General features: G+C 38.7%; 1 protein-coding gene across 25 annotated transcripts in view; it reads left to right on the top strand.

The window, feature by feature from the left end:
• Positions 1-3,316: 3,316 nt before the first annotated feature.
• Positions 3,317-24,886, top strand: part of PHF21A (PHD finger protein 21A) — a 193,720-nt gene continuing 172,150 nt past the window's right edge. For 6 of the 25 annotated variants that reach the window (XM_072790574.1, XM_072790569.1, XM_072790573.1 and 3 more), the window contains exon 1: positions 3,317-3,861. The gene's annotated coding sequence lies outside the window, so the exon portion shown is untranslated. Of the gene's footprint in view, positions 3,862-4,947; positions 5,099-6,036; positions 6,096-6,707; positions 6,892-20,679; positions 20,836-24,886 lie in introns of those variants that run through there. The other 19 variants (XM_072790558.1, XM_072790571.1, XM_072790561.1 and 16 more) reach the window with 9 other exon arrangements.

Raw genomic sequence — 24,886 nt, 5'->3', positions numbered from 1 at the left:
GGCAAAGGGAAAAAAGTGTATTATACAGTCCCAGGTACCAGGCATTGTAGTTAGCACTTGATATGGATTATTTTATTCAATCTTCTTGATAGCCCTACAAATAAATATTAATAGCTACATTTTACAGGATATGAAAACTGAGGCATTGAGAGGTTAAGTAACTTGCCCAAGGGGTCTTAGTTGAGAAGGAGTGGTACTACCCAGGTGCCGGAAATCTGGGTCAGTTTGGGTCCACTCCTCCTTATCATCTTAGAGTGGGAAAGAGTATGTAAATGGAAACATCATCTATCAGTGAATCACAGCCATTCTTTTCCATAGGTAGTTATAGGAACGTCAAGAAAATTAGTCAAAATATTTTAATTAAATGTAAATATCTAAAATGCAATTTTTCATGACATTGATGTTTGATTGATACCCAAATATCTTAACGTTTGTCAGCTTGAGTCTTCTTAAAGCCAGGGTTGGTAAGCCATAGCCCCTGGGCCCAGTCCTGCTCACTCCCCTGGTTTAGCCCATAAGCTAAAAATGCTTCAACATTTTTCTGTAGTGGTTGAAAAAAATTAAAAGAATATTTTGTGATACACGAGAAGTAGATGAATGTCAAGGCCCATAAATAAAAGCTTTATTAAAAAGAACACAGCCGGGCTCATAGGTTTACATATTTTCTATGGCTGCTTTTGTGCTACAACTACATAGAGTTGAGAAGTTGTGACTTCTGTGGAGATTCTATGATCTACAAAGTCTAAATATTTACTATCTGGGCTTCTATAGAAAAAAGTTTACTTACTCCTCTTCTATAGCATTTACACACTCAGGCACAATTTAAGTTTCTGGATTTTTTTTCCCATGACATTCTGAAACATTTTTAAGTTCGTTTGTTTGTTTTCCAGAATGTACACTAGAGCAGTCTTGCTCTGAAAAAATTTTGACAGCCCGGGCTGATCTGAAATGACCCTATTAGGTTGCCGTTCCAGTGCCTAGTGGTCCAGTTTGAGGCCCTGCCTTAATTCATCTCTTAAATACATTAGTGTTATCTCTAGGTGGCAAAGCTGGGTCTTACTACCCAACCTGTCCTTCCGTTACTCATCTTGACTGTGTTATGGGTTCAGTTTCACAACATTATGAGTTCATCCAGGCTTCTTGAATCATTTATAGGGATTTTCATTTTTGCTCTCAAACTCTTACTTTCTCCGCTGTGAAATTTTTTAAATATAAAGTTCAGAGTACTAAATGGCCTACACATGTAAAATAAAGCCCATACTTTTTATTTATTGTTTTTTTAGCTTTAAGAAATCAGAATTTTTAAAAATTTCTTTTTCTTGAGAAACTAAACTTAATTTTGCAGGTCACAGAAGTAATAAAACACCTTCATATCCAAGGATCTCAAAGCACCCCTGGTGGAAATGCATAACAAGGTAAAGAACGTCTATTTATTTTTAAACATTGTTTATTTCTTGGAGGAAATACTATTTAATGGGAAAGAGGTGACTAGTAACAAATGCGACTCTAAGACTATTTCTGGTTTTGTCAATGACTCACTTTGACTTTGGGCAAATCATCTCACCACTGTTGCTCTTTATCTGCAAAAACTGGACTTCATGCCTATGGGAGTTGCATGGCTAATCAATGCCTGGAAAATGCGTAGTGGCAGATGCTACAAAAGTGCTGAGCCTTAAAAACAAAACCACCCCCACCCCCCATTTGTATTCAGTTGAGGTTGGGGTTTATTGTTATTTAACATTCGAAGGCCAACACTATGTTAAGTCCAGCGTGCTGCACAGACCAGATAATATCACACTGTCCAGTAGGGATTGTTTTTTTTCTTTAATCTAGGATTTTGGACTTTTTTTCTTTATTGTGGTTGGGGGTTATTTTAGAATCTAGTAGTATGTCCATACAAAGACATTAAGCTTTAAGTTGAAAACTATCGATTTGAAAATCTAAATAAACCTCCTCCTCCAAAAAAAAAAAAAAAAAAAAAAAAAAAAGGGCCCTCCCCTCCCCGCCAAGAAATCTCTCAAAACAAGAATTCCTCTGATGTGTTTTTTTTTTTTTTTTTCCCCCTCTCCCTGCAGTTCTCCATGTTACAGTCCTTGGAGGTAGAATAGGCATAAAATACTTTCACTAATAAAATATGACAAACCGCCGGATTATACGTGGCCGATTCCCAGTGATTGCCCTGCTACACAAAGCAGAAAAGTAAATGCCATCATCCCCCTTAGAACAAAAGAACTTAGGAATAAAAAACATGGAGAGGGGGGGAGAAAGCAGCAATAAATAAAGGTGAGGGAAGGACCCCGTCCCCCGCCCCTCCCCGACGCGAGTGTGGGACTAAGTGTGGCTAATAAAGTGGTTCAAGGGTAGTTATTTGGAAAGGGGGCGGGGTGGCGAGGGGAGGGAGCGGGCGAGCGGCGGCCGGGGATTGCATGTTGCATTCGACTTGAGGTTGCATCTTTCTCCTGTTGCCTGGACCACGCTCCCCCATTGCAGTGCTTCCCCGTTGCTTCTCTCCGCTCCTGCCCTCGCGGCTTTTTCTTTTTTTTCCCCCCTTAAAACTGCTGTTGCACTGGAGGGAGTTGGGGCCGCTCCGGAGCCCCTTTGCAGCTCCTGCCGGCGGGAGGGGGGAGTTGGGCTCGGGCCGCGGAGTTGGGGGGGCCGCAGCGGGCTCCGGCCTCGCCTCGGCTGCAGCTACACGGGAGCCGAGCTGCGGCGCGGCTCGGGCCCATCATTGCGGCGGCCCCGGAGTTTGGCCGCCGCCGCTCCGAGCTCAGCCCCATCACCGCCGCCGCCGCCGCCGCCGCCGCTGCACTGGAGTTTGGCTGCTGCTGCCCTACTTCACTCTAGTTTAGTTTCACTCACTTTACATCCGGGTTTTTTCCCTAGGCAATGGGGGCCGCAGCACACCCCGTTCCTTAGGCAAAGTGAAATAAATTCGCCGCACCGACACGTCAAGTAGTCCGCCCGCCCGAGCGCCGCCGCGGGCCCCCGCCGCCCCCCCCGCCGCCGCCCCGCCGCCCCCGGGGGGGCCCGCGCGGCCCGGGAGCCGCCGGCGGAGGCGAGGGGGCCCGGGCCGGCCGCCGTACAACTCCGCCCGGCCGCCCCCTCCCTCCCCGCCGTGCCCCTCTACCCCGGCGCCTCCTCTCCCCCCCGCCCTCGTCCCCGCTTTCCCAGCCCCAGTCCCTTTCGCCCGGCTCTCGGGAGCGGCGGGGGCGCGCACGGCGGCGGCGGCGGCGGGCCGGCGGGGCCGCGCGGCGGGCTCCCGCGCGGGCGAGTGTGTCTGGGCCTGGGCGGAGGGATCCCCGGGCTGAGGCGGCGGAGGTGCTGCGGCCCGGGGCCGGGTGGTGAATGGGCTGGTGGTGCTCGCTGCTGCTGCTGAGAGGAGGAGGAGGAGGATGAAGAGTTGGGCTTGTTTGTCTCCCACAGTTTCTCTCCTGCTGCTCTGATTCCCCCCCACCCCGATTCCGGCCCGGGGCCTGTGTGTGTCTCTCCTGGAGGAGGAGGAGGATCCAGTTCCTCCCCCCACCCCCTCCTCCCCACCCCCCCTTGCCTGGGGAAGAGGAGGAAAGAAACAGCCCAGAGAGAGAGAGAGAGAGAGAGGGAGAGTGAGTGAGTGAGTGAGAGAGAGGAGAGGAGAGGAGAGGAGGAGGAGGAGGAGGGAGAAGGGAACAACCTACCATCTTAACACACTAATATCTAAAAAGTGCGAGAGGCCCAGAGCAGCAGCAGAAGCAGCAGCAGCAGCTCCAGCTTCTTCCCTCCCTCCCCATGAAGAAGAGTTCCCTCCTCCTCCTCCTCCTGCTTCTCCTGCTCAGAGTTCCTGCCTCCAGCTGCCAGGGGGGACAACCAGCCAGCAGCAGGAGGGTGCAGTATCCCAGCTTTTCCATTCTCTCTTCTCCTCACTCTCCTCTTTTTTTCTTGAGTAGCTCTATTTCCCCTCCCTCCCCCCTTCCCCCTCTCCCCCTCTCCCTGTCTCCCTGTCTTGTCTCTGGTGTTTGTCTCTGGGAGGAACTGGGGCTGCCTGCTTGGAGTTTGTTGTGGGGGGGGGGGGGAGGGAGGGGGAGGGGAGGGGTGTGTGGGAGGGAGGAGGGAAAGGGGGGGTGTTCTCGTCAGGACCCCTCAGTCAACTTGAGATTTGAGCAATAACTTCCCCTTCGGGGCGCCCCCCTGCGTGCCCTTCCTATTCCTCCCCCCCTAAAAAAAAGACAATGGAAAAACCTTGTCTCCCCCTTCCTTCCCTCTGCCCTCCACCCCTCCCCAGGATAAATTGGAAGTAAGTTTATGAGCAGCCTCGGGAGCCTGGGCGCTGAGTGCAGGGCCGGAGCGGGTGACAGAGGCGGCGCGCCGGGGGTGGCGGGGAGGGGGCGTCACATTGTCCCGGCGGGGGGCCGGGGAGGGGGGCCGCCGGCGGGGGCGGGGGGCGCGGAGCCTCGTCCGCCCCCTCGGCTGTCCCTCAGCCCGGGGATGGTCGCCTCGGCTCCCTCACCACCCTGCCCCCGCCCCCCCCCCCCCCCGAGATGCTGTCGGGGGGAAGTTTTTATTATGATTATTTAATTAATTTTTTTTTTTTTTTTTTTTTTTTTTTGGAAAACCATCTTGTTTGGTGACTGAGGGATCTGGTTTTAAAAAAAAAAAAAAAAAAAGCTGCGGCTGCTGACGCTGCCGGGCCCGAGTGTGTGTGTGTGTGTGTGTGTGTGTGTGTGTGTTGGTGCATTTGTCTTGGGTGGCCGGAGCAGCGTTGGGGAAATTCCGCTTATTCTTCTTCTTCTGCAACTTGTTATTCCGGAGAGTCTGCCTGCACCCCTCACCCCGGGGCCGGCCCTCCCGCACTCGCCCCCGCCGCCCGCGGCCGCGGGGCGCCCCCGGGACCCCGCGCGGGCCGAGGCCGGCAGGCCGCTCCGAGAGGGGCCGCGGCCGCCCCTCCCCCGCCCGCGCCCCCGCCGGGGGGAGGGGCGCGCGGAGTGGGACTCTTTCCGTTTGGTCCAGCCCCGTCGTGCACGCAGTTCCCAACACTTCTCGTCATCCTCTCTCTTTGGTCTCTTTATTCTGCTGAGCGGTGCTGTTAGGATTTCTTTTTTTTCCCCTGACCACGTTCGCGATGGTGGGTAGCAGCAAGGTGGCCCCGGTAGGGGAGGGGTTGATATCGAGATTGGGCACCGGGGGGAGGAATGTCTCGTTTCAACTTTGTCTGTGGCTTGCACCCCCGGAGAAGGCCACACGCCGGTTGTAGGGTGCAGATGTGCTGAGAGTGATTTCTAAGTAGTTGAGTTGTTGAGATGAGGGTATGACTGCTAATGGCAGGCAGGTTTTGTTTTCATTGGTGAATCTGGTGTCATCATATTCGGGGCATATGTTGAAATATTCTTTGTTTAGGTCTTGAAGTAGAGGATCTCACTCCGCACGTCCACATTGTGTTGTTTTTAAATGATGTCTGCAAGTGTGGCTTTCTAGAATTTCAAATGGGAGTTAAGGTCCGGGCGTGTGTGGGCCTCAGCATTGGCCTTGACAGTGAACTTTGTGGCTGTGTTTTTGGATTTCAGAGATTTGCCCCATAGCTGGGGTGTGAGCTGTGCATTTTTTGTTAATAGTAAGTGTCAGGAATGTAGATGCTTAAGCTGGGGACGTTAAAGAGAGAACATTCCTGTATTAATAATTGATAGCTGAATATTAGAATCAGATTAATTTGGGTTGATGAAAGTTGTTTCTTTTCTTTTTTTTTTTTAAAGCAGCTGTGCACTCTAGGAAGGAAGCCTTTACATAGGCATACTTTATAGGGGTTCTTTAGGGCAGGGTGCTGGAATATCTCCTTTGAGAGAGGATACTCATCAACATCTCTGGCTTCATTGAAGGCCTGGTAAAGGGCCTGAAATTGGGGCTAAGACATCCAAGTGTACTTTTCACTGTTTATGTTGTTTGTTTACATCTGGTGTTTCTCACATTTGGTCACTAGAAATAAATAGGTCAATTTTTCTTTTGGTTTTTGAAGAGTAGCCCCCCCCCCTTTTTTTTTTAAGTTTCTTGATTTACTTGGTTTCACAGCATTGTAGGAAACTGTTACTACATTTTTACTGGAAATACTATTTTTCATTTTGATTTTGGTAAGTTCCTTTCTATTTTTTTCTATCTTCACTTGTATATGGAATCTACATTGTGGGATTAAAACTAGCTAATTAGGGGCTATTTAAAATGTCTGAAGAATACATTTTAATATATCAGGACATATTTGATGGCAAAGAGGAAATTTTTGTGTGCAGTTTGCTCTTGTTTATCAAAAAATTTCTATACTTAAAACTTCTGTAGATAGACAACTATCCTTAAAAGGAGCATAGTAATAGTGCAGAAAATTCTCTAACACAAACTTCTGACTAATATGTTAAAAATATTCCAGGTGCTTTTCTTTATGTTAGACTTTTGCTTTTGTTAACATAATGGTATTTGCAATATGACTGGCATTGCTTGGCTGGCCGTAATAAAGTCTTTTGCTCGAGTGCTTTTGAAGGCTTTTTAAAGTAGTTTTTAGATAATTTTGCAAGCTTTATTTAAGCATGTTGTACTTTGGACTCAGGCAGGTCTTATGGAACCAGAATAGTAATAGATTAAAAAGATTCCTACCTACGCCAGATTTTATTTTTAAGAGGTATAAGTGATGGATGGGGCCCTATTTCTTTTAGCTTTGAAGGGTCCATCCTTTTTCCCATTCAATCATCCAGAAGGAGCTGCCTCAGAAATACTCTTCTTCTGCTTACATGAAGAACTCTAAATGCTATCCAGCAGGAGGTGCTACAGCAAGATAAAGCAAATCTCTGAATTTTGAGGGTCTTGCTACTTATTACAGCTCTATTAGCTTCGACTAAGCAACAGGATTAACGCCTTAAAGTTCCAGAAAGATTTTGAGTAAGTCCATTTAAAAGTCCATTAATAAATTACATTTGCTATTTGAAACTGAAATCTTTGATTGCTTTTTACCTGCTTACCGTATTTACCTGAAGTAGATTTGTTATTGTGGATAGTTTAAGAATGCTACGCTTAGGCACAGAGTGCTGTTAGAATTATTTTATTTTGATGAAGAGTTAGTCTTGTATTGGTGAGTGGGGTGTTGAACAGATTATGCGTAATGGCTATAAACAAAAGAAGTTGGTATGATTTGGGGCTTTAGATTTTGTGTCATCCCTATAATATTAAGACAGATAGGATATGGAGATACGAGACTTTGGAAAGGAAGATACTGTATGGGAAAAAATTTAATTTCTTGGGTTTTTTTCCCTCACAATTATGGTCAGTGACCCTAATAGATAAATTCTTATGCACTTAGCTTTATAAATACGTATGGTTGATATATTTGAGTTGGTCTCCAAAGACTGAGATTCTTGAACTGTAAGTAAAGTTGTATCTGTGAGTACAGGTCATTGTTGATATGTCTGTTAGTAACACTTAACAATAACTGCATAAAGATGAAAGTTTCATAGCATTTGCAGCACATGCCCCTTTGAAGCTCTATTAGTGTTAGGTGAATTGATTCATCCCTGGGAATATCATGCTACTGTGGTGGCTTGTAAAGTTTTATATCAAAGTTTTAGGAACTTAGGAATGTGTAGAAAATTTGAAGAAGCTGCTTTGAATTTTGTCGGTTTTCTAGGCATAATACTATACTTTTTTCTCAGTAAGATCGACTGAGATAATACATGTGAAGGTTCTTTGTAAATTGTTAGAAGCCGTGCAGATGTTGAGATAGGTAACTAAATACATGGACAGAAATTTCTATCTTTAAAATACTAACTTTCTCCACATCGTTTTGGAAGTGAGCACCTTACAAGTGTACCCCCAACAAGTGATGAATTTTTTTTTTTAAATGCTACTGTGGTTACCAAAAAGCTCTTTGTTACAGTGTTGAAGCTTTGTTTAAAAAATGCTGTGGAGGCAGTTTCTCATAATTCAAAAAAAATTTTTTTTGTGTGTGTGTGTAGATCCTATGAAATGTGTATCCCCCATTAAAATTTTTTTTCATTTCTTCATTGATGTGATAGTAGCTGATTTTAGTGAATACTTAAGTTTCAGGATTCTTCTATAGACTCTCATTAACACACAGAGTAACAGATGTCACAGTTAAGGTTTTGATTGTTTTGAGTGATTCTGTTAACTTTCTGAAAAATTCTTACAAACTAAAGCTTTCAAGCTTGTTTCAAAGTGAAAAAGATGTATAACTGTATTAGTATTAGGTACACGTGTATGTCATTTTATTTTATTTTTTTTTAGAGGGATGCATGAGGAAATGACTACTCAAATCTAGAGGAGTGCACTGAAACATTTTTGTGTAAAAATAACGCAAAAGTTTAAAACTCAGAGCCTTGATTTGGGGCTTTTCTGATAGACTCTGCTCACAAATTTGGACTAAAACAAAATAAAATAGAGTTAATTGGGAGTCCCTGTGTTTATGAGCATATCAAAAGGTTTAGTATCTTAATATTTTAGAAGCTAATGCTCTTTATGAAATAGCCCCTTTAATTAGAAATTAAATATAGAAACTTATTTCTGTGTGAAGTGAGAAAAACATTTAACTGTTTAAATAAAAATGAAACCTCTTAGGGTAGTATTAACTTTTTCATCCTTCAGATATTGAATACTAAGGTTTTTTGTTTTGTATTGTTTTGTTTTTTGAGGAAATACGGAAGTTAAGGTTATAGTAATGTGCCTTTAAGTTTTGTATTCTTGGTATTTTATTGCTGAAAGCTTTTGTATTTAATTGCTATTCCAAGGGAGAAAAGGAAGGGATTAAAGTTTTAGGGCTCTAACCTTTGACAGAATTCCTTTATTTCTGTATTTGGACCTGATTTCTTGAAATATGTTTGAATCTTCATGTTACTTTGTGCTGGGAAATATTCACAATTTTTGTTGACTTCTCAGGAACTTTTGTACATGGCTTTTTTGTAGGCCCTAAGTATTCTTTAAGAGCACAGCAATATATTTTGATCAGTTTAACTTTACCAGGTGTGTATTTTTGCTGCTTTAAGATTTTTTTTTAAGACAGTAATATGCTAACACTGCTTTAAGTTTATTGTATATAATTACTTTTTAAATAGCATATGTTTTCTTGTTTGTATGTGTATGTGGCTGTGTTATTTTGTAGGCTTTCGTAAAATTTTTGTGCATTAAATTTCTGGAGTTATCTTTTGTGAGAATGTTGACGTAGACTTTTAAGAATAACTTTTATATTACTTGTCTATTGGCTCAGTGTTAAACTGGGGTGGTGGTGAACTCTTCCACCACATTTAGAGATAATATGTGAGATTCAGTCAACCTTTGGGTTTTCTATAGCAACTTTCTCACACTGGAAACTTGTGTGGCAGTTTGAATACCCCTCCACTTCTCTCCTTCCAATACATTGCAAGGCCTCCCCCGTTTAAAAAAAAAAATAGCGTGCAGGTCTCTGTTGAAGGAAACTATTCCTATCTATATTTTGGAATCATGTATAGAAATGTTTTCTGCTTTTTTAAATAGACAAAAAAGTGAACCAGTAATACGGAGATAGGAAGGGGATGGGGCCTAACAGGTTGGTGATCTAGGCTTTATTTTGACTCTGTTTGTAGGCCTAGGGGACAAAAAATAACTTAAACACAGAAGCCAAAAAGATGGGTTTTGTTTTATTGTTTTGGCTGCATTGAGAATACAAACTGTCAGTACTTGAGGAGAAGGAGCAGCAGAAAGGAATTGATTTTTTTCTGCTGCAGATCCAAGTATTGTTAACCATGTGCATCTCTAAAGCAGCATGCTTACAAATGAAATAGTAGTTGATTCTTTCACTCAATTAACAGTCAGACCCTAGATTGTTTTTTTCCAGATTTTAAATAAGTACCAAAAACTTCAGAGTAATGACAATAATTTCCTGATAAAAGTGGGTGATAGTAACCATGGCAACTGCTATCTGGCCTTATGGACAGTATGTTGTATTGATGAAGCTTCAGATCCTGTAGTAGCCTGTCACTTTTATGGTGAAATGTAGTAACATGTGTTGCAGGTGATTTTTAGCTGGATTGTGTTAAATTTGTGTGCCAGCTTATCTTTCCTTGTTAGGAATTTCTTGGACTGTATTCCACAGCATGTTTGTGAAGGTGCTGTTGCCTGAAAATAACCCACCACCTGTGTTAGGCCTCCTGATGCAGATTGCACTTAGTTCTTTCCCAGCCTCCTTCCTTAGTCTTGCAGAAGTAGGGGTGTGTGTAGAAACTGTATATACATAAATAACAGCTCAAAGTTATCTATTTGGACATGTTATTGATAGTTTAAAAAATTTCTTTGTTTTTAGAGGAGGTCAATGGATGAGAGAAATGGATCTCATTTCTATTTTTTTGTAAGTCTTCTTTCTGGCAACGTGTGTGTGTGTGTGTGTGTGTGTGAGAGAGAGAGAGAGAGAGAGAGAGAGAAATGAGGGGTTAGGAGTAGAGGGCATAAATATTGAGTAAGGACTTGACAAAAGAGAAACTTAAGTATTACTGTTTTTGTGTGTGTGATGGTGTTATGTGTGTAAAAATACAAGAATATTTTTCCTAGTAGACATTATTAGAGTATGGGAAATGTTTTTGTATGAGAATTTCCAGGAAGAAAAATTATTTATAAAATATAACTTGAAAGACTGTCAAGAGAAAATCTGGTAAAACAATTAAAACTTTCTTGGGGAAGGGAATAGGGAGCTTTGAAATTGATCCAACCAAACTTTAAATATATGGCTCTAGAAATGATGTTTTAAAAAATAATTTTAAAATTTTATAAAACTTTTTGCTTTTTAAGCATTTCTTTTATATACTTATCCTGTGTCAGGTTTTTCTGACGTGAAAATGTTGATGTAAATATTCATTGATACTTTTTCCAATATGTGCTAAGGAAATTGCCAGAGCAGAAAGCAAACAGATTCGATCTGAATTTTACTAGGCCCTGATAATAAGATCTAGTCAAATTGTGCTTAGATAGTTCAGACTTTCTTAAAACTTGCTGTGATAGGGTGAAGTGGTTTACTTACTACAATTCCCAGGATGCATTTCGGGCTTTTGCTTAACTCCGGATTAGAGCGTTGCATGCTGGGACCTGTAGTTGATTTAAACAGCACAGAGAACCCTTTCCTCTTGTCTACTCCATTTTATACAAACAGCTTCCCAAGCCTCTTAAGAACTTTCTGCTAAGTAAAATTTGATTGCTAATATTATGATTATCATGGTGCTGGTATTCTAAAGTGAGTCTTCAGAAACACCCTAGTGTTTTAGTTTACCTTGGAATAGTTTTTTTTTTTTTAATCAGCTACTATAAGATTTATATGTAAAGTAACTGATACATGTGTATATATGTTTGTGTTTATATATTTAAAACTTGGCAATTGTAAGTTTTTTTTGTCTGTGCTGCTATAGATCACTTTATAATTATAGCATATAGATTGCCAATATGGGCATTAGGAGCTTATTATGGTAGGGCCTGATATATGTGCTATTCTCTTTTCTTTGAATGGGGCCAGTTACTCAGTGCCCATATTTAAATTTAAAGGTTTTTAAAAAATTATTTTGTAATAATTGTCAAAATCTTGAATCTTAGTATTTTTTAAATGGAAGACAGATTCCTGAAAGTAGATGTAGTTTCAGTGTAAATTTAATACTCAAAGATGTCATCTGAAAGGTAGAGGGGGAAAAAAATGAAAGGTAGAGGGAGAGGTAAGGTTTCTTTAATAATTTGTTTATATTTTCCTTTGTAAAATTTAAATTTCTGTTTCTATTCTTTAAAGTTCTGATACTTTATTAATGAATGTCAGAATGTTGTTGCAGGGATTAAATGTCGAAATCTGTGAAAGTACTTAGCACGGTGCCTGGCACATAATAAAGCCTCAGTAAATGTTTAGAATTAGCAGCAGCAGTAGTAATAGTGGTTCCTGTCATTAAATAAATAGCGTGCTTCACATTTTTCCTCTCTTTTTGCATTATTATTTGATCAGAAGCCCAGCCTGTTCTGACAAGACCTTGAAATTTTTGGCTTAAGATCATGATGTGGCAGTTCCTTAGAATTTTTTGCTGTATATAAGATGTCTTTGCACCTCAGTTTCTCCCTGAATGATATATGCCTGAAGTTAGATACTACCCACCAACAGCAGAATTTTGACCAGAATTCAGCCCTCTCTATTCAGTACTCTCTGTCGCTATACCACGGCCCTTGGTTGACTTTGGAAAGTTCAAAATGTGAAAATTTCTTTGTTCATAATATTTGCACTGGTAAAGTATGCAAACTAGTTGATTAAGGAAAATGAGATGCTGCAAAAATGTTCCTCATGTCACAGTGTATGTAACCTTGGAAAGATTCTGTTTTGTTTAGAAGCATGAACCAGTCTATCACTACAGTTCACGGTGTTAAGAGAATTGATGTATTGGAGGCCAGTGAGCAGCCCCAGAAAGAAAATAGTTTCAGGTCTGTGGGTTGTACTTAAAATGTTAGCTTCAAAAAAATCTTAAGTCTTTACATTATTTTTCTCTTTTAGGACACTCTTAACTTCTTTTAGGCTCTTGAACTTATAGGATATTTTTATCTCATGGCTGGTCTCTTTTAGCTTTTTGAGAAGGAAAAGGGACATCTGGGAATATTGAAAAATGTAAGCATAAGTTGTGATGTATGTGCCTTAGTTTGAGGGTATACAGAATCAAGACAGTGTCTTTCTTACCTGCTTGCCTGTATCTTATTCCAGCTTTTTTCCTTGTGTAGAGTTCCTAGAATAATATTGCTGATGGCTGCTGTGTTTATTTAAGAGAATCCTGCCTTTAGTAGTGATTATTTAAGTATTTGTTCACACAACAAACCAACCCACTGTAATAATACTAACCTTTTTTTCTCTTATATATATGAATTGAAATTTGTTAATATTTGTGTATTAGGCATTAAATAGATTCTTTAGATGTGTCAGAAATTTGTGAGATGTGATCTGATAATGCTGCCACATTATGAGTGGCTTTATTTATCTTATATTAACTTGACTTTTTAAGACTTAACATTAAAATAAAATAAATTCAGTGGTTACAAAGAAGTTAAATACAGAGGGCTAAGTAGAAGGGGTAAAATCGTCTCTAGTGTTAATTGGCCAATGCTGGAAAGATCAGATTTGGAGGAATTCTCCTTATAGGCGTTATATAATTACACATGTGTAATTCTTGAAACACTAAAGTTGGAAATAAGGAGAGTAAAACTGGGCAGCCATGGTAATCCCTATAGAATCCTCTAATACACCTAAAGTATCGAGCACAGTTTTCTGTCTTTTTTTTTTTTTTTTTTTTTTAATGAAATATCCCAGGACAATGGAAATGAAACAATTGTGATGGTGTCAGAGGACTTGGCCTTAAGACCAGTCCTGTCACTACCTGTATGCTCTTGGGAAATTCAGCCTTGCTGGACTTTAGTTTTTGCAGCATTAAGATGGGGATAATGAAGAAAAAAAAAAAAAAAAAAGATGGGGATAATGGTAAAAGCCTGCTTCACAATGCTGTTTTAAAGGACTGGGAGAGATAATACTGATGAATATACTTCATAGACTAAAGTAGTATATATAAATTGAGTTTGTAATCACTAGTAAATGCCTGAACTTTAAGATATTTGTCTATATTGTGTTAACAATGTTGATATCTAAAAAATTTAAATAATATGAGTTAGAATCATACTTGGTGATCTGAATACCCCCTGCCCATGGATAACAGACAAGTTCTTAACATGTTTACAGCATAGTCAGTGACAATATACACTGATGCATTTGTGTGTGTGTGTGTATATATGTAGTATATATAAATATCATAAATGTACTAGGGTGTTGTTATGGTAATAAAAACTTTGAATTACGGGCTTTTATGTTGAAAACTACTTTTATGTGTTAATATACAAACTTCCACAAATATATATATTTGTTCTTGGAGAAGTGGCATTGATATAAGAAAGGTTTGGCAAATTATGAACAGTTCTTGTACTCGGGTTGTTATTTTAATAACAATAACAATAAAAGTAATTTAACATTTACTGAGTACTTACTATATATAGTGCTAAGCTTTTTTACATGTAGGATCTCATTTAAATGTAATCCTCCCAGCAATATTCTGAGGATTTACTATTAATATCCTACCCCCATTTTATAGATGAGGAAATGTAGGCCTCCCTGGTATCACATAGGTGTAGCAAATGCTACAACCTGAATTTAAGCCCACGTTTGATTCCAGAGCCTCTCGTGTCCATAGTATTGTACTAAAAACTATGTAATTCCTCTAGAAACCTAGAAAATGAATTACTAAAAAAATTTTCAATTTACTAAAATGGCCACAGCTATAATGTATCATTTTGAGAATGTTTCATGTTGGTTTTGGTTGGGTTAGATTGAATATTTTGGAAATAGTGAGCATTGAAATGGAACGGAAACGAAGGTATTTGGGATAGTGCCTATCTTGTTCATTATTGTATGTTAGTTGTGAAGCATAGTGCCTAGCATGGAGTGGGGACTGATAACTTTCTTAAGGTTGGAATTTGGGCACTTTAGCATGGTAGGTTATTTTATACATTTTCTTAGTAAGTGCAAATATTTTACATTTGCTGTTTTAATTATTATGTAACGATCAACATTTTAGAGGGTTTGATGAGAAATGTCCTTTTTTTAAAAAAGAAACATTACAGAGGCAGTTCATCTGAATAATTCTAGGCATATAGATATGTATAAAGTAGAAAATGAAAGTCGTTCCATTCTACTTTTAAATTTTCCTGTGCATTAAATATATACTATATCCATTTCAAAAATAAATAGAATTATACCATAATACTGTCTTGAAGTTTACTTTTTTCAAGTGGCTATTTAAAAAAGCCTTATTTTTGAAAATAAGGCTCAGGTGAGAAGTGGGAGTGAGGTTGGAAGGAGAGAGGTAAGATTTTATACATTAAGATTATAAACATGTACTCTTTACTGGTTATTACGTATGGGGCAAAAAGCATTTTTAAGTTCTTTTACTTGCGCCTAATGGCTTAGAGATGATCATTGTTATTTTTAAAACTTTAAAAAATGTTAACCAGTATACAATGGCTATACCATTTTCTGTCCTGTGCAAGTGATTTAGGAGGCATCATTTCAGAATTAAGTTCTACTAGTTTATTCTGGTAGCTACTATTTATAAAGAGATCAATTATGGCTTCACATAACTTTTTTTTAAACTGGTGGGCTCTCTTGTTAGGAGGCATTCATTCAACACTTACAAATTAAAATACATTTTAAAGCTGAGAAAATAATTGTAATATTTTAATGGAAATGCAAACCAAGTACTGCTTAATCAGCATACAGATAGATACCCTGCATAGGAATTAGTCCTGGTATTCACATCTTTATGTCAGTAGTGTTGGCTGACCTCACACTCCCATCCCTATCCCTACTCACTCAATCAGTACTAAATGCTATACTGATAGCCCATTGTTTTTTAAAGCAATGAAAAAAGAAAGGAAAATTATTTGAGTGCCATTTGTTTTTCTGGCATTGTGTAAAATAAGACATCCTAAAGGCCTTATAATCTACGTTAAATATAATCTTTTTATTCTGGCTTTGAAAGTGTTATCTTGTTGCTAAGGTTGTTGGTCATAATTCACCTTTGTAATTTTTAAATTAAAAAATTTTATTTCATAGGTAATAAATTTTTCATTACACAAGAAGTTTTATTTGTTTAAAAAGTCTTCCTGGTCCTAGAACGCACTCCTTGTGTCTAAGGTGCCTTAATGTTTCTTTAGACTCATATTTAGTGAAGTGCTGAAGCCTGGCCTTAAAATTCTAAGAACTGGGTCTGACGGGGCATAGCAGTTTATTTGAATTACAGTATAGTCAGTTTATTTATTTATTTGAGAGCGAGAGAGGGAGGGCACACAGGAGTGGGAGTAGGGGGTAAGTGGTAGGGATGGCAGAGGGAGAGGGAGAGAGAATCCCAGGCTGACATCATACTCAGAGTGGAGCCCCTTTTCAGAACCTCGAGATCATGAAATCAGGAGTTGGATGCTTAACCAACTGAGCCACCTAGGCACCCCCAGTATAATCAGTTTTAACAAGCCAATTCAAGGGATTTCTCATTGGCAGCATTCATATGTGCTTTTCATCTTGGTGGCTCAGACCATGCCCTAGGACATATTTTCTTATTTCTCGAAATAGTCCTAAAAGTGTGTAGAGGGCTCAGTTCATGTCATGGATGGTCAAACTGAGGCAGAGACAAGAATTCAAAAAGTGAATGGTAGAGCCTAATTTTCCTCTATTCTACTTTTGGCCTTAGCTTCTTGTCTCCAAACTTTAAAAAAGTACTGCTACCAATAAATATGTTTATATGTAATTTTCTGAATTAGTGTTTTATGCATGTTACAAAATATACAGGGAAGCTGAAATTTTTAAAAGGGTGATATTTAAAAATATAAATTGCAATAATTCTTTCCATGGCCCCCTTCCTTCTCCAGGGTGGGTGCACCCACTTGGAGCTGACAACTTTAGATAGGCCATTCTTCTGCAGAAGAGGCAGTCGTGAGGACACCTGGAGGACAGTTGGCACTAGGTGTGGGCCTTTTAGGTTGGAGTGGTCTTTTGTAGCTTTTTAGTTTTAAAGAAACAGGCTTTCTTTCTGTGAAAGGCTGAAAGATTGAGAGTAAAGGCCTTGAGAGAGGTGAGCTTAAAAGACAGAAATATAAGCCTTATTTGTTTTCTTCAGAGTTGACCAAAGGCAAAAGGCTGCCTACCCCAACAGCTCTTACTCCCACCATAGAGATGGCAGTGCCTTTTTCTGTTGTTGTTAGGCAGTTTATAGAACGCAGGATAGCTTGGTAAGCGTCTTCTCTGTGCCTGATATGACGTAACAGTGTGGAGTATGCAGCATGCATGTTAAGTACAAGTGGTTGTATTTGGCTTGTTGCTGCAGCATTTTTGAGGATGTCTTAAAAAGCAGTTCTCATTCGATAGAGTTGGATATGTACAAATAATTGAAATCATCATTTCATGAAGACCAAACTTTGTAACTCAGATTACTCTATTTAGTATTTGTTTATTTCTCTCCTCTCCTTCTCCTCCCCCCCCCCCCCCCCCAGTACTTCAGAGCTGAATTCTTTTTCTGAAAGGAACAGATGCTGTTAACTTATCAGGACCTGATACTAAAAAGCCTACAAAAGTCTTTGTGCTGCTTATTTTCTTTATTTAATCTATATGCAAAGCATATTGTAATTATTGCTGTTAGAAGGTTTTAAACTGATGGTTCCCCACCCTTTTTGTGCACAGGGGAGATAGATTAGGAATGCCAAATGGACAACTTGGTATAAAGAAATAATGACCACTGAAATAAAACAGGAGTTCAAATAAAAAGCAAACCACATACAAATGTAGAATGAAAATATCTTTTAGTAAAATGTTAGCATGCTGTACTTGGAACAGATGCCACATTAATTCAAAAGAGAGCCCAGAAAATGTGGCAACTTTACGATGTCAATGGAGGGAGCTGCAATAGTTCCTTTTCTCATTGTGTCAAGTTCTTAGTACCTCCAGGTCCAGTTCTGTTCTTCTGTATTTATTTTTCTGTGTATATTACATGTTAGCATAGGAATATTAAATCTATGCTCTTTATTTTTATTTATGTAATTAAATATATTGTCATACTAATAGATATTAGGGTGGAAAGCCCAATGACTTGTAACTAATGATTTTTGTTTTAAATATGTATATCAAAATATTCAGGATCTGAGGTAAAAATTTATTTTTCTCTCACCTTTCAAGGGACATTTATAATAATAAGGTAGTATAAGGATTGAGACTTTCAAAGAGGTCTGTGCCTTTTTTTTTTTTTTTTTTTTTTTGAGGCCCATCCTTTTTTGAATGTAGAATTTGGACAAGTTACAAAACTATGAGAATTTTGCATTTTTTTCTCATTTAAATTTGTAGTTATCATTGGACATTTGTTATGGTTTTTAAGTAGCTTAGATTCATTCATTCCTTTTGCGGTGTTCTTTATGGTGTTTGGGAAGAAGAAGAAAGGGTGTTGGAAGGGTACTACCATACACACTTGGATACTTCCAGACTGACGTTCATTTTATAGAAGATTGCACTGGGACATCTCTGAATTGCCTGCTTCTTGCAGTGCATGGTTAGTGTGATTCTGAGTGTGGAGAGATATGGGCTGGGGGCTCTTAACCAGATTTACAGTGTGCCACTTCCTGAACAGTGCAATGATCTAATCACCGAGGGCATACCCTTTGTGCCTGCAAAGAAGTCTGGTATGCATGCTTAGAAGAGTACTACTAGTTTTTCTATTAGTCAAAGCACGAAGGCTTACAATCTAGTAATTTTGTTGAAAAGGTTAAAAGTTTTGTTTTCATGCAGTTCAGATGAAGGGAAGTTTTTAGCAAGGGAGTAAATAAAAGCTCAATGGTTGAGTATCAGGACTGGAGCTGGTGCCAGTTTGCATGGGCTCAAATCCTGCTTTGCCACATATTAGCTCTGTAATAATGGTCAAATCACTTCACCCCTCTGTGCTTTTGCCTCTGTTTCTTCATATGTGAAATATGAATAAATAATGGTACCCATAGCCTCAGATTGTTAGGAGGAATTAATAATTTAAGGTATAAACTTCAGTGAGTTCTTGACACATAGTATGCACTAAATAAATGGAAACTGTTGTTAGGTATCACTACTTAACCTTAATTCTCAAATCCTTTCTTCTTTTAAGGCTTGAGACAAATGTTGCATAGTGGGAAAAGAGCCTGAGCTTTGTGGTCTGACCCCTGGGTTGAAATCTCTGTACAGCCACTTAAAGTTGAGTGTGTGATCTTAGACTAATTATTTAAGTTCCCTTCAGCGAAGATGTCTCTTATATGTGCTGTATACCAAGCCCTGCGCTGTTCATTTGGATTTCAATTTCTTCATCTGTGATGTAGGGCTGATAACACCAACCTTCTGGGATTGATGTAATGATAAAATGAGGAAATCTTAAGACACTTGATAAGCAATAACTGCTGTTACCATTGTTACGGTAAAAGAGTAAATATGGGAAAAGAGTAAATATGGAACAGCTTAGCTGGAAAGGAGGGTTTTTTCCTGAAATGTCATGGTGAGAAAAGGTATGGATGGGAAAAGTGTATCTAATGAGTTCTTGTTTGTGAAAGTTCTGGGAGAAATAGAAAATATGTGGGAATATGCCAGTTTTAACAGACTTTTTAAAATATTATAAGGCACTTTAAAAAAAAAGCTCTTGGTGATAGAAGTCTCTTCTTATTACCAACATGGTGATGTGGTTTACAGTAGGTCACCTAGCATGGAGTCAGTAGTAGACCAGGCATTATAACTCAAAAGTCTAAAATCCAAAAAAAAAAAAAAAAAAAAAAAAAGTCTAAAATCCTTATCAGCTGGTCAGTCACTTGGGTCAGCTGCTCAGGACAAAGTGTGTGCTTAACCCCTGAGAACACATGCTTGAGTAGAATAACTAGTGGAAACAATTGTAGAGGCACACAAATGCTTTCTAGTAACAATGGACATTATTTATTTGCCTTCTGATTTTGGGCATTTTGCCTTTGTGAAATTTCCTCTCATCTGGTGCTTGGTCTTTTCTTATGGTAATTTTAATTTTCTTTCTATATTTAACTGTTGTATGTTACCTATATTGAGCCTAGAAAGGCCTGAGAACAAGTTGGTTATGAGAAAAGCCACTCTTTTTTTTTTTTTTTAAAGATTTTATTTATTTATTCATGAGAGACAGAGAGAGAGAGAGAGAGGCGCACAGACACAGGGAGAGGGAGAAGCAGGCTCCCTGCAAGGAGCCTGACATGGGACTCAATCCTGAGTCTCCAGGATCACATCCTGGACTGAAGGCGGCACTAAACCGCTGAGCCACCTGGGCTGCCCCAAAAAGCCACTCTTTAAGTTTCTGCCTTACAATGACCTCAGACTTAAGATTTTTTTGTAAAATATCTGAGTTTTTAATATGTCCATTAGTGTGCATGAGTGTGTATGTTTGTGTGTATGTATCTTTCTGTAAGTGAAATCAGTAATTGAGGGAGGGGGAATGATCATTTAGTGTGAAATAGAGTTAATTTTATTCATTCACTACCAATTTGGATTTGAAACTTTTTTGGTCTTTCATCTGTATAGTTTTTTTTTTTTTTCCCTAGGATTCGTCAAATGTATTTGTAATAGCTTACACATGAATATGGCATGTGTAACCACTGATGAGCATTTGAGTTAAAGTAGAATAATAGCTTCCATTAACTTTTTGTTCTTACTTACCCAACTGTACCAGTTCATAAAGGCCTAGAAGGTAGATAGAAGCATTTGCTAGATTTTATTTTGTCAGTGTTCCTAAAACCTTTCTGCTTTCTGAGCAGAAATTCTAGGAAGTTTGTGTTGATAAAGTGCTGTACTTTAGCTCAACAAATATTTAAAAAATTAAGGAGTTTTGTAGTAGACCATATAGTGGGGCTTGAACTCAAGACCCTGAGATCAAGACCTGAGCTGTGACCCAAGAGTTGGATGCTTAACTGACTGAGCCATGCAGGCACCCCTGTATAGTTCCAGTTAAAAAAAATTTAAGGTTACTTTACAATTGCTAAAGTGATCAGTAAGTGAAGCTTTGTAGTTTTAGAATTAGCATAGTGTATGTACAGTATTTTTTTTTAAGATTTTATTTATTTATTCATGAGAATGCACAGAGAGGAGAGAGAGAGAGGCAGAGACACAGGCAGAGGGAGAAGCAGGCTTCATGCAGGGAGCCCGACGTGGGACTGGATCCAGGGTCTCCAGGATCACACCCTGGGCTGCAGGCGGCGCTAAACCACTGAGCCACCAGGGCTGCCCATGTATGTACAGTATTACGTTTTCTTTATGTAGGGCTTACAAAAAATTGCTTCTTTTGGGTGAATGGAATTAAAGAATGTTAAAAGTATACTTCATTTTAATAAATATAGGAGTTAGACCCTATGAGGTCTTTGGGGTTGATTTAAAGAATTGTACGATTTTGAAAATCAGTCTGTCTCTGCCCAGTTTGTAAAAGTTGGGCCATTCATGTCAGGGCTGCACTCCTATCATACTTATGCGGGAACCTGTCTGGTTCAGTGGTACATTAGCTGCTTCGTAGAGAGATGCACATTGATTGCACATACTCCCTCCATGGCCTTTCCTTTCCCCTCTCCTTTACTATCCCTTTGCCATCTCTTCTGTATATATGCTGTCCTGTCTGCTGTGCATCACTCCCTCCAAGGCCACCACCATCTTATTCTCTGTCTTTTAAAAACAAAACACAACACCATTGTAATCATTAGTTTTTAAACAGAGCTGTTATCAAGACCTTAAGGCTTTAACAGTTTGTGGACCTCCTTATTTTGGGCTGTCAGCCAGAAGTTGGATAATAGATAGCTTAAAATCACTTGTGAAGTAACTGAGTATTTGTGAAACATTTTTTTATTTGGACTAAGGAAGGGAATAGAAAAAGACCTGTTTACCTCAGAAGTTGCTATATTTTCTGGTAGGGGGTGAGGTGGGGGCATAGTGGGGAAAGGGGGAGCTTTGTTACTTAAACTAAGGTAAGGGAAATAGGAAGCATTAATTAATTCGATTGTTCTCTGTAGTCCTGTGGACCTAACTGGAGAAGGAATTGGAAATTCTGGTGTTGCTGATTCTAAAAGTATTTTGACTGAATAATAGAGAAGGCTAGTAGAATTTCTTTAATTTGTAAAATGTAAAATACGGCTATAATGCTTTGTTTTTAGGCATTGATTGCATTTCATTAATTGGTAGTTGCAAAATAGCAGATCTTTTCCTTTCCAGATTTCTCCTAGTGGTTTTGAACTGTTAACTGAATTGTTTTGGTAAGAAAAGTGAAACTTGGAAATTAGCTGTGGTTAAATGTTAAGTTAATGGCTATATTGGATTTAAATTCAGTAGCTTCTAAGATCTATATGTAATACATTTCATCTATTATATAGTTATACATATTGAAAAACATTTGAGATGAGAATTTTAACTTTATAAGATTTTAAAAAACTTTTTATAGAAATTTAAAAACATATGCAAAAGCAGAGTGAGTAATATTAGCAAAAGCCACATACCTCTTAACCCAACTTCATGTTATCATTTTGCCAATGTTTACAGTGTGTGAAACATACAAGGAAAGTACTTTTATGTTTTTAAAACATGCAGTACAAAGAGATCTGTTAATATACTCAAAGGAAAAAATGTGTGTGAGAATGTTAACTCTTTTCATACATTGTAAATTTAATACTGGTAATCACCCTTTAGGAGAATACTGCTTTCATTTGTCTTTTAACTTATTGAAGATATCTGAGCCATCAGTAACTTAATGGAGAACCACATCCGCTGGTTTTTTTTAGTTTTCTTACCCCTTTCTGTCTTTGGAAACTCACGATTATTAGTTTTTTGAATTTACTATCCTTCTTACTTGCATCTTATTTTATGTACACTTGTCTATTGGCAACTTTTGTATGGTCTTTTCTAGAGTAGTATGTAGAGCAACTTCTTAAATCTTGTTCTGCATTTTCTCCTTTGAATGTTCTGTGTCTATGTCACATATGTGTATATAACAATTGACTAATAACACATGTTATAACTTGTAAGATAGTTTGTCGAGGAGGGAATTTTGACTATCTGCTATCCCTGGACCTGGTAATAGTGATTAGGAACTTAAGTTATTTGCTCCCTTGTTCACTCCTCTTTGGAGGAGTAGTAAGTTGTATATGTGCCTACGGTTGTGGGGCTTTTCATTACTAATCACTACAAGGTGATGGTAACCTTATTTCTGAATTTCCTTGCTTTTATTAGTTTAAATTAGACCCATAGGGGTAATTATTCCACCCCAATGCATGAGGAAGCATGGTCATTGGGTGTTGTGCATCTAAACCCCTGTGCAATGCATTGAAAAGGTATCTTTAATGTTATGATGCTGTTTGGCATATTTAGTTTAGTGCAAGGAGTGTACTTACTTAACAGGACCGCTAATAAGCTTCCTCTACACCAAAGATATATTTTTAAAAATTATACTTAAGACAACTTTGTAGTATTCCCCAGTAGAGTTCATCTAGAGCAGCAAAGTCTTTCTAAAATAAAACTTATTCCTTTAACCGGTATTCATTTAAGTGGGTTTCTCTGTACTTGGTTTCCATGGAAATAGCGAATAGCTAACGTTATTTATAAGGTGGAAGTAAAATAGGGTGCCTAATGGGACCCCATGCTGCTCTGATGAAGAGACTTAGGAAAAAAAATCCATGCTCATGGGATTTTTTTTTTTTTAACAAGGTTAATGGAAGCCCTGATTTCAGTCTTCTGTAACAGAACATATTTTTGGTTTTAAAGGCTAGCATTAATATCAAACAAACTTCTTTTTTTTTTTTTTTTTTTGGTGTATATTGCTTTCACTTTCAACTTTTAGGACCACTTACTTATCAGCATGTTTGAGGCTTTATGCTTCAGACTCGTGTTTCTTTGTGGTTTTTGTTTCAAAAGTTAAAATCCCCAGCATATTGTAGCTTTTTCAATTTCTCATTGACATTTGAAAGTACAGATAAAATGCTAAATGTTCATTAATGATAGCAGCAATGATAAAGAATCAATATGTTGAACTACATAGCTTTATGTTTTGTTTTTAATGTGAGTATTATGGAACCATGTTTAGTTTTCAGGCCTTAAGTCAGGATTCTCTTTTGCTAAACCTGTGTAGAGAGAAAAGATTCTGATTTTCTCTTGGGGTTAGGAACGGGGAAAATCTTAATTTCTCCTTTTTTTTTTTTTTTTAAGGATTGTTGTCAAAGCATTTTAATTGAGATAAATGTTAATTCTTTTAGTCTTTGAATGTGGATTTGGAGTAAATCTTGGCTCTTTCCTCATTTCTTCGGTAAGGCCTACTCTTAGTTTTCTAGGCCTACAGCAAAGCCTTGCATTTCTTAAGCCCCTTCAAGTGAAAGAATATCATTCCCTTTGTGTTTGTGTTTGTGACTGGGCTGTGTGTGTGTCTCAGTAATTTCTCTATAGCCTGAAAGGCACCTGCTCATTTTCTAGCCTGGTGAGTACAGCAGTGCTATATTGAGAAGTGAGGCGGTATGGGAAGACAATAAGGTGCTATAATTTTTATTTAGTTAGTTTGGTCGTCCTTAACAGCTTGTGATTGTTATCCGTTTTTCTGGAAGTACTCTGTGATTATTCTGGCTATCAATGCAGCAGGAGTTTTCTTCTGTGTTTTAAAAGCAAGGGTTGTAGTGTACTTAGGGCTCCATCAGGGGAGGAGTTTTTGTTTTGTTTTGTTTGTGTGTGTTTCTTTGGACAAGCTTCTGGCTATACTTGGGTTTACTGTGCTCTAATTTTTAAAAATTTGATTAACTTAGTCTTGTTGAATTTTTGTGTGAATTTTTATCTCCAGCAATTCACTAGTTTCTTCTGTGCATGTTGGTTGGTGCTATTTTATAAAATTTCTTCAGTGTGTCAGGTGTTTTAGTTTAGCTTTTTCTTGTATATTTTTAAAATCAGCTGTTTACTAGTGACCTTCCTTAGTGACTTTTACTTGAATTATCTTTGTGCTTTAGAGACATAGGAATTTGGGTCTATAATCCCATTTCTGAGAGAACAAGTCCCAGTAGTTGCAGTTAGTGCAATAGAAAGGGTTTTCACTGATGCAGTGCTGGGCATTGATCCTCCTCCTTGGTGCTTATGGTTTACACCCAGAACTCCCATTAGTGTTAATAGGAGACACTTGCTTAAATCCCTATACACCAGGATAAACCCAAACTCTTTTGTAATGCCTTATAGGTACTGAGTTGTTTTTTTGTTATTGATGGCAAGACAAGATGGACCTGGGTTAACTGATTATTAAGATAAGAATTTGAGTTATCTTGGGATATGGGG

Source organism: Canis lupus, chromosome 21 (genome assembly GCF_048164855.1).
Source record: "Canis lupus baileyi chromosome 21, mCanLup2.hap1, whole genome shotgun sequence".
NCBI classification, from domain to species: domain Eukaryota; kingdom Metazoa; phylum Chordata; class Mammalia; order Carnivora; family Canidae; genus Canis; species Canis lupus.
This window is presented reverse-complemented; position numbering and strand designations above follow the sequence as displayed.